This window comes from Pogona vitticeps, chromosome 1, assembly GCF_051106095.1.
Source record: "Pogona vitticeps strain Pit_001003342236 chromosome 1, PviZW2.1, whole genome shotgun sequence".
In the NCBI taxonomy this organism is placed as follows: Eukaryota; Metazoa; Chordata; class Lepidosauria; order Squamata; family Agamidae; genus Pogona; species Pogona vitticeps.
The window spans coordinates 48,229,171-48,236,636 of NC_135783.1; the positions used below are offsets into that span (position 1 = coordinate 48,229,171).

The 7,466-nt window shown below is 40.7% G+C and overlaps 1 pseudogene; it reads left to right on the plus strand.

The window, feature by feature from the left end:
* Nucleotides 1-313: 313 nt before the first annotated feature.
* On the plus strand, nucleotides 314-6,217 carry LOC140705839 (formin-binding protein 1-like; annotated as a pseudogene).
* The last annotated feature ends 1,249 nt before the right edge of the window (nucleotides 6,218-7,466 follow it).

The window sequence follows — 7,466 nt, forward strand, 5'->3', positions numbered from 1 at the left end:
AAACCTCTGAAACAAGTCATGGAGTGTATAAATATCACAATGCTTGATGTGGGTGAATTAAAGGGGCTGGAATAGCATGTTTTCATTCAGATAATTACAACGTGTTTTACTCTGGGAATGATTAATAGAGAAGAAAATGGTTGATTCTAATTGTGGTACAAGAAGACATAGAGCTAGTAGTTAGCAGCTGTAATGCAATGTCTGACTGCTTTCAATTAGATTTCATGGAAAGCCTATCAACAAATAATGTGCTTGGCAGCATCATTTGATCCCACATGTATCAGAAATAAGAGGTGATGGTCCATTCGGCTTTATGAATCTTGATAAGGTCTCTGTCATGTCTGGATCTTGGTGCCAGAGGGACAATTACAACTCCCAAGACATCCTGTCAGGTAAGTGAACACCTTCCTTTGTTTCCATCAGGAGGGAGTAACTACCCTGCTACCCCACCCATTTTCCCCTGTTCTGGCAAGTGGTGAGAATACTTCCATCCAGAAATGGAAGTATTCTTGCCACTTGCCAGAACAGGCCACTTTCATGGTCTCTACTGCTGGGAACTACAACTTGGAGCTTCCCAGGATCCAGTCCAACCCTCTTACCATGTTGGCTGTCTACTATTTTCAGCTGGGTTATGTATCCGTTTCATTCTCCCACAGAGACACTACTGTGTATATGGTCATCATTGTTCCAAGCCATACTCAACTGAAACTTTTATTTTTACAATCTGAATGTCTGTTACTGGAATCCAGTGCTTGCTTGAAAGGAGATAAAGGCCCTGTGCTGAACTGGTTTGGACCATGAGAGGCATATGGAATGCAGTATGCATTCTGTTTTGCCTGTACAGAGGTTGCAGGCCCACACCCTGTCAGGTGGCAGGTTTACGGTATCCTGCTAATATCACACTGAAAATCTAAGAATATTAAAGGGTACAGTTGTTCGGCTTCTCAGGCTCAGCTGGCTAATACTACTCTACATTCCCACACTAGAAACTTGGCTGTTGGTCATCTATTTTTCAAATGAGTTCCTGGCTGTGATCCAAGCCAAACAGAACAAGGAACTCCCCATTCCACCCCATAGTGTTCTAGTGAAGCTAGTCAAAACTCTGGGATTTTCTGATTAGGAGGAAAATGGCATCTTCTGTTCCTACCACTTCTCAGCTTCTGTGGTTGCCAGATGATTGTGAGCTTAGACGCAATTCTTACAACAGCTGAGTGGAAAATTACATATTTCCCCTATGAAATATATTATATCGTTGTGAACAATTCCTGTCACACTGGTACTATTTTGTGATGGCTTGGTAGTAAACGGGCACTTCAGACCCATTAGCTTTACAAAATACCAGTTTCTCAGTAGAAATGAAAATTGTTAGAACTAGACTGTTGACTTTGATCCAACACTAGCACAACACTCACACAATTCCTAGGGATATGGAGTGATTGTATATTTTCCATGCTCATACAAGGAAGTTCCTAAATAGTTCCCACTATTACATAAAGCTTGGGTGGCATGATAGAGCAAGCTAATGTGCAGATCCAGCCATTATCAGGTGCTCAAACATAGTTCCACCTTCCATGAGCCTTTGCCAGATGCTGTCACTGTTCACCATGTTTGCTGGATACATCTGCAATCTCTACTTGGATTCCATGGAACTATGCCAATCAGTCTTTTTGCTCCAACAATGCAGAGCTGAATGTTCAGACAAATGTTTCTCCCTGGTGTATACAGAAAGAAACTGCTGGATTATCTTAAACTATTGGCAAGATGATGATATCTGAGGACACATGTCCTTCTTTTTCTTTTGTTGTAAATTTCAGATCACTGCAACCAAAGCTGAACATGCTGACCTTTACACTGCTGTTTGCCCATTCACTCTTCTACGGTTGTTAGATGAGCCTAATAAATTGGGCATTATGTTATATACTGCTTTCCTTTCATGTGTGCACATATATGTCTCTGTGCAATGCCTGCATCTTTTGATCTGTGCAATGGAGCCATGACTCTCTGGTGAATGTTACTTTGAGTACAGTACTTACACTTCATAATATGCCACCCCACTATTGCTTCCTTTCTATTACCAGTCACAGATGTCCAATTTCTACTCTTGAGTTAATGTCATGATTCATTTCCAAGAGCTTAAAAGTAATGAGTTATGAAACTTCCGGCTTGATGCTGCAACAAGACAGCAGCAGGAGGACAGAGCTCCATTCCTTTGGTTTAATTCTGACCTGTTTGGGACCCCCCCATCGGGTTAAAACCACCTCAAAGAGGTGGTGAAATGGGGGACAAGCCTGTTGATCACTGGAGGAATGGTGGTTACCCATGTTTGATCTGGGGAACTCCCCAATCAACAGTAGGCTGAAACAAGCAGCTGAACTAGCTTGCTTGCAAGTCGTCAGCAGCCGGCAATGCAGAAGTGATAAATCAGCCTGATTAACATTGTGTTACCACTGAGTGAGAAACATTTTTTAACTGTATTATTTTACTATCCCTGGATGAGACAATCTCTATGGCAGAAATAGCGTCTCCTGTCCCCCACCACTGATTGAGCAGTGGTGAATCTGGAGAGAGGAGGAGTGCAGGGAGACACAAGGAAAATAAATTGGACATTAATTAGACATTTAATTATACTTTAGGGAAGGAAGTTTGGTATTATTTTGTCATTATAAACTTAAGAATCTTTCTCTTGAAAACATCATTGGCAACAATTCTGGGGAACTAAACTAAATTTTGGGATGAAACAAAATCTATGCTTCAAGCAATTTTAGAAATAGTGAGATCCTACAACAAAGAGGTGAAATTATTCATGAAGCAGTTGAAGAAGAACTATAGTCAACAGGAGACAGGGAATAATGAACAAGGAAATGAGAGGGTGGTGGATGATGTATACCAGTGGTTCTTAACCTTTTTGAAAGAAACGCCCCCTTGAGCCATTGAGGAAGTTATCACCGCCCCCCTCCCCATGGTGATGATATTTTTCTTATTTATGTATTTATTTATTTATTTATTACACTTAAATCCAATGACCCCTGAAAACAAAATTCAATTCCAAGAAAATGAAATGCCCCCAAAAACATTTAATGATTTGGTTGCAATCGAATTTTAAGATGCAAAAAGAAATATAAAAAGGGCATAAAAACAAACCACAATGCAGGAACTAAAAATTTCAAGATGAAAACTCTGAAACTAAATTAAGATTGGAGGAAAATATATATTCATGCACACTGTAAAAAGGCTGCAGCCATCTTAACAGGTTTGGCTTGCTCCAGGGCCCCCCTACCGCCCCCTTCTGCTCCAGCGCCCCCACACCGCCCCTTTTCATTCTATTGCCCCCCTGAAAAATGAAATCGCCCCCTGGGGGGCATTATCGCCCACGTTAAGAACCACTGATGTATACCAATCAAAAGTGGAGCTAGAGGAAATTACAGGAAAAAAACTAGGAGATTTAATTCTAACCCTGGAGGCAAAGAGAATTTTAGGTGTGCTAAGGGGAGATAAGAGGAGAGAATCAGCAGATCTAATTAAAAAGAGCCTGGAAGATCTATTGGAGATAAATCAAATGTATAAAGTGTTAAAAAGACCCTGGGGTATGAATAAGTCCATAAATCACAAAAATAAATTGTCCCATAACAACAACAACCCTACAGACTTTCAGGGCCATCATGCCATTTTAGCTTCTCCAGCATTTGTCTGTTTCATAGTGCTCCAGGGTTCAGCACCCACTTCCCTGCCTCTTAACCCACAGGTCCATGTTACTAGTCCTTTCTGCTCCTCCAGCAAGGGCTCTGGGAGTGGTTTATGGCACATATATACCCCAGTACAGCCAAAGTCTGAAGTGGCTGCAGGTTCATCAGGGACAGAGGGCCCTCTCCCCCAGGGATTTCATGGATGGGTTGGGATCTTCCTCTCACTCCAGCTGGTCCCAGTGCCAATACTGGGGCCACCAGATCCTCTCCTTTTACTGCATGTGAGGTGCCAAGGTCACCATGACATGTGCAAATAATTCTTTGCATCCTTTAACAATATATCAATTCAGTTAATATGGCAATGTTCCACATATGGTGGCTTCCATAAATGACTGGGTTAACCATATGTGGAATATTGCCCTATTAACTAAACTGACATATTGTCAAAGGATGCAAAGAAATAATTCACAAATATTTTCCAGATACTTTCCTGTTTTTTTGAAAATAATTAAACAGAAGTATTTTAGCTACCTTTGAGAAACATGGGAGCAATGAGTTACTTTTTAAAATCACAACTAAAACAGTAGCTACTTTGCATTCATCATGCTGAGCTATCCTAGCCACTCTGAGTGACATGAATGGCTATGCTGGTCAACATGGGGTTATTTCACAGAATGTGACCTCCCTGATTGACTGATTGACTGATTGACTGATTGACTGATTGACTGATTGACTGACTGATTGACTGATTGACTGATTGACTGGTTGGTTGGTTGGTTGGTTGGTTGGTTGGTTGGTTGGTTGGTTGGTTGGTTGGTTGGTTGGTTGGTTGGTTGGTTGGTTGGTTTCAGACATTTATAGACCATTTGACTTAGTTCTGAGCACTACTCTAAGTGGCTTACATCAATGAATAATCACCCCACATAAACCAAAATACATGTCTGCAAATAAACAGATATTGCATTACACTCAAATAGTGGTGGCAACAGGAAACATATACATTAACTTAAACAAGGATGTCTTTAAATCACCATCAACTTAGCCGATAATGTGCAAGTTGAAACGAGCAAAAAACCACACTTTCACAATGGATGAAAAGCACAGCAGCACACTGAAACCAGTGAGAAACAGCCTGAATCAAGTTAACAAAGATTTGAATTGCACTGGAAAGAAGCTGAGAGTGCACAAGAGTATTTCAAAAAGATGGATGCCAAAATCAATGTAACAGAAACATATGTTGAAAAGGCCCTGCAGCAAGTCCAGTTCTGTCACTGGATGGCTGGAGAAGCAAAGTGAAACACATATTCACATTACAGAAATGCAACAAGTAGCATAAACATTATCACACACACATACCCTACATGCATATGTGATATATGGGAAATGGAATAGAGTGGTGCCTCGCTTAACAATTTTAATTGGTTCCAAAAAAATCATCGCTATGGGAAAACATTGCTAAGCGAAACACGGTTTCCCATAGAAATGCATTGAAAACCGGATAATCCATTCCATTGGGAACAGATTGCCGTCCTTAAGCGAAAATCGCTATAGGAAACATAGCTAAGCGAAACACGGTTCCCCAATTAAAATGCATTGAAACCTATTCAATGCATCTCAATGGGGGGAAAAATTACAACAAATTTAAAAAGAGTCGGAACAAAGTCAAATTAGTTTAACAAAGGGTTTATTAAGTGCACTTATGATTTCAAGCATTCTAAACATTTTTAAACATTTTTAAACATTTTTAAACATATAAAAAACAGCCAACATGAGGCTGTCAAAACCATCGTTAAGCGAAACAGGGGGACCCAAACTGTCACCGCTATGTGAAGCATGGTCCCAAACATCGCTATGTGAAAATCGCCCCTAGGGAACATCGTTAAACGGAACGCAAGATCGCTCCGAAAAAGTCATCGCTAAGCAAATTTGTCGTTACACGAAGTGCTCGTTAAGTGAGGCACCACTGTATAAGAAATGGAAGAGCACCAGATAATGATAGGCAAATCCATGAAAGTCTTTGCAGAGGTTGACCACCAGGTGATTCCCCAACATTAGAAAGTATCTGGATGAGATAATAAAAGCAGCCTAATCCATTGATCAGAAGAAAGATTCACAGTTGGCCATAGAAACCATGTTTTGTTTCAAATGACTGATGGCATTGATTTTGAAAATTTCACCTTCCCAATAAAGGCATCATTTCTGAATTCAGCCTTTCAAACTCAAGACAGATCAAATCAAAATTCTGGTTCAGTAGCAACTTGAAAGGCAAATTATAGCCCTTGATCAAGAAGAATAAGGGTGGTGGATCAGAAAACTTCAATAATCTCCCTTCCCCAACTCCAAACAAAGAAGGAAGAAGCTCCAACAAAAGGTGGGCAAACTCAAAGTGACATACAAAAAGAGGTGGTTCAACGAGATGACTTAACAAAAATAAAAAAGTCTACATCCAGAATCCATAAATAGGAGATGTAGCCACCAAGGGAAGAACCCAGGGAAGCACAGAAGGCCAAAGGCCAATTAGCAGTATGAACTGAGCCAACATACCACCAAAGAAGGATTATGGATTTTAAAGAATACTCTTATGAATAATTCTCAAAGCTCTGTTCATCCTCTTTGGAGAGGGTGCAAACTATCCCCACAAAGTGTTTACCTTAACCTTTTTAATTCAGATATTTAAACTTTTGCTACTGTCAGTTCTTCTCTAGCATACAAACTCTACTAGACGTATATAAACTATCCACACTGAAGTTCTACACTGTGTAAATCTGCTTTGAGCATTTTATCCACAACAAAGAGTAGATGGAATAACAATACTAAATTCTCTTCATATATAATATTACACATATTGATCCATGAATATTCATGGGATGCTTGGTTTGTGGTAGTATAAGTAGTGTTCTTGTTTTGTTTTTAAAGGATAAAGAAATACATAGAAAACAGAATACTGTAATATCAAGTTCTCAATGCTTTCTATCCATGGGAACCCATCTGTATTTCCCTGTGGGCAACTGACAGAGGTTTTTGTATCACGACCTTCCCAGTAATTACTAAATCTTAATAACAATCCATGCCCCCATTGCATCCTGCTTCAATGTGTGCCAAGAGAAAAAAAAATCCAATGAGGGGCCCTTCCAGATGGTCATTTTATTTAAAATGGAAATAGATATTTATAAATGTTTGAAATGTGCCAAAATAAAGACCATTCAGTCTTATATTCAACCCCTCTCTGAGTACCAGCACTTGTATGCCATCAAGCATCTGGCAACAAGAAAAAAGGCGTATTTCATTGTGGTGCTCTGAATATATTAGGCCTTCGAGAAGTTGCTGCACTTCAATTCCCAGGAATGCCAATGGGGAAGGTACGTATGAGTATTGTGTCTCTCCCCCCCCCCCCCCGCTGCCGCCCACTGAGAGACAGGGTGCTGGGCAAAGTCTTCTCAGCCAGGATCTCCATAAACTTGAGATTTGTAGGACTCCTTGAACTAGATTTTATTAGTGTTGAGGAGCAGGGAACAAAGGAAGAAGAGGCATAGGTCACCTCCCAATCAGTCAGTTCTTTGTGGGAGCTGAGTGCCTGTCACTAACACACACAGCCCAAATGGTTCAGTCTATATCCAACCACAAATTATTGCTACTGGGGTCAGGGAGTCAGGCTGCTTGATGCCCCTTTGTCGTGCCAGCTCCCAGCCAAGGTCTGTGGGTACCTGTCCCTTGTTGGAGGTGCTGCTGCCACTTCTTCTGCCTCTTGCACCTTCAGCACCTCCTCGGGTCCAGGACAGAGGC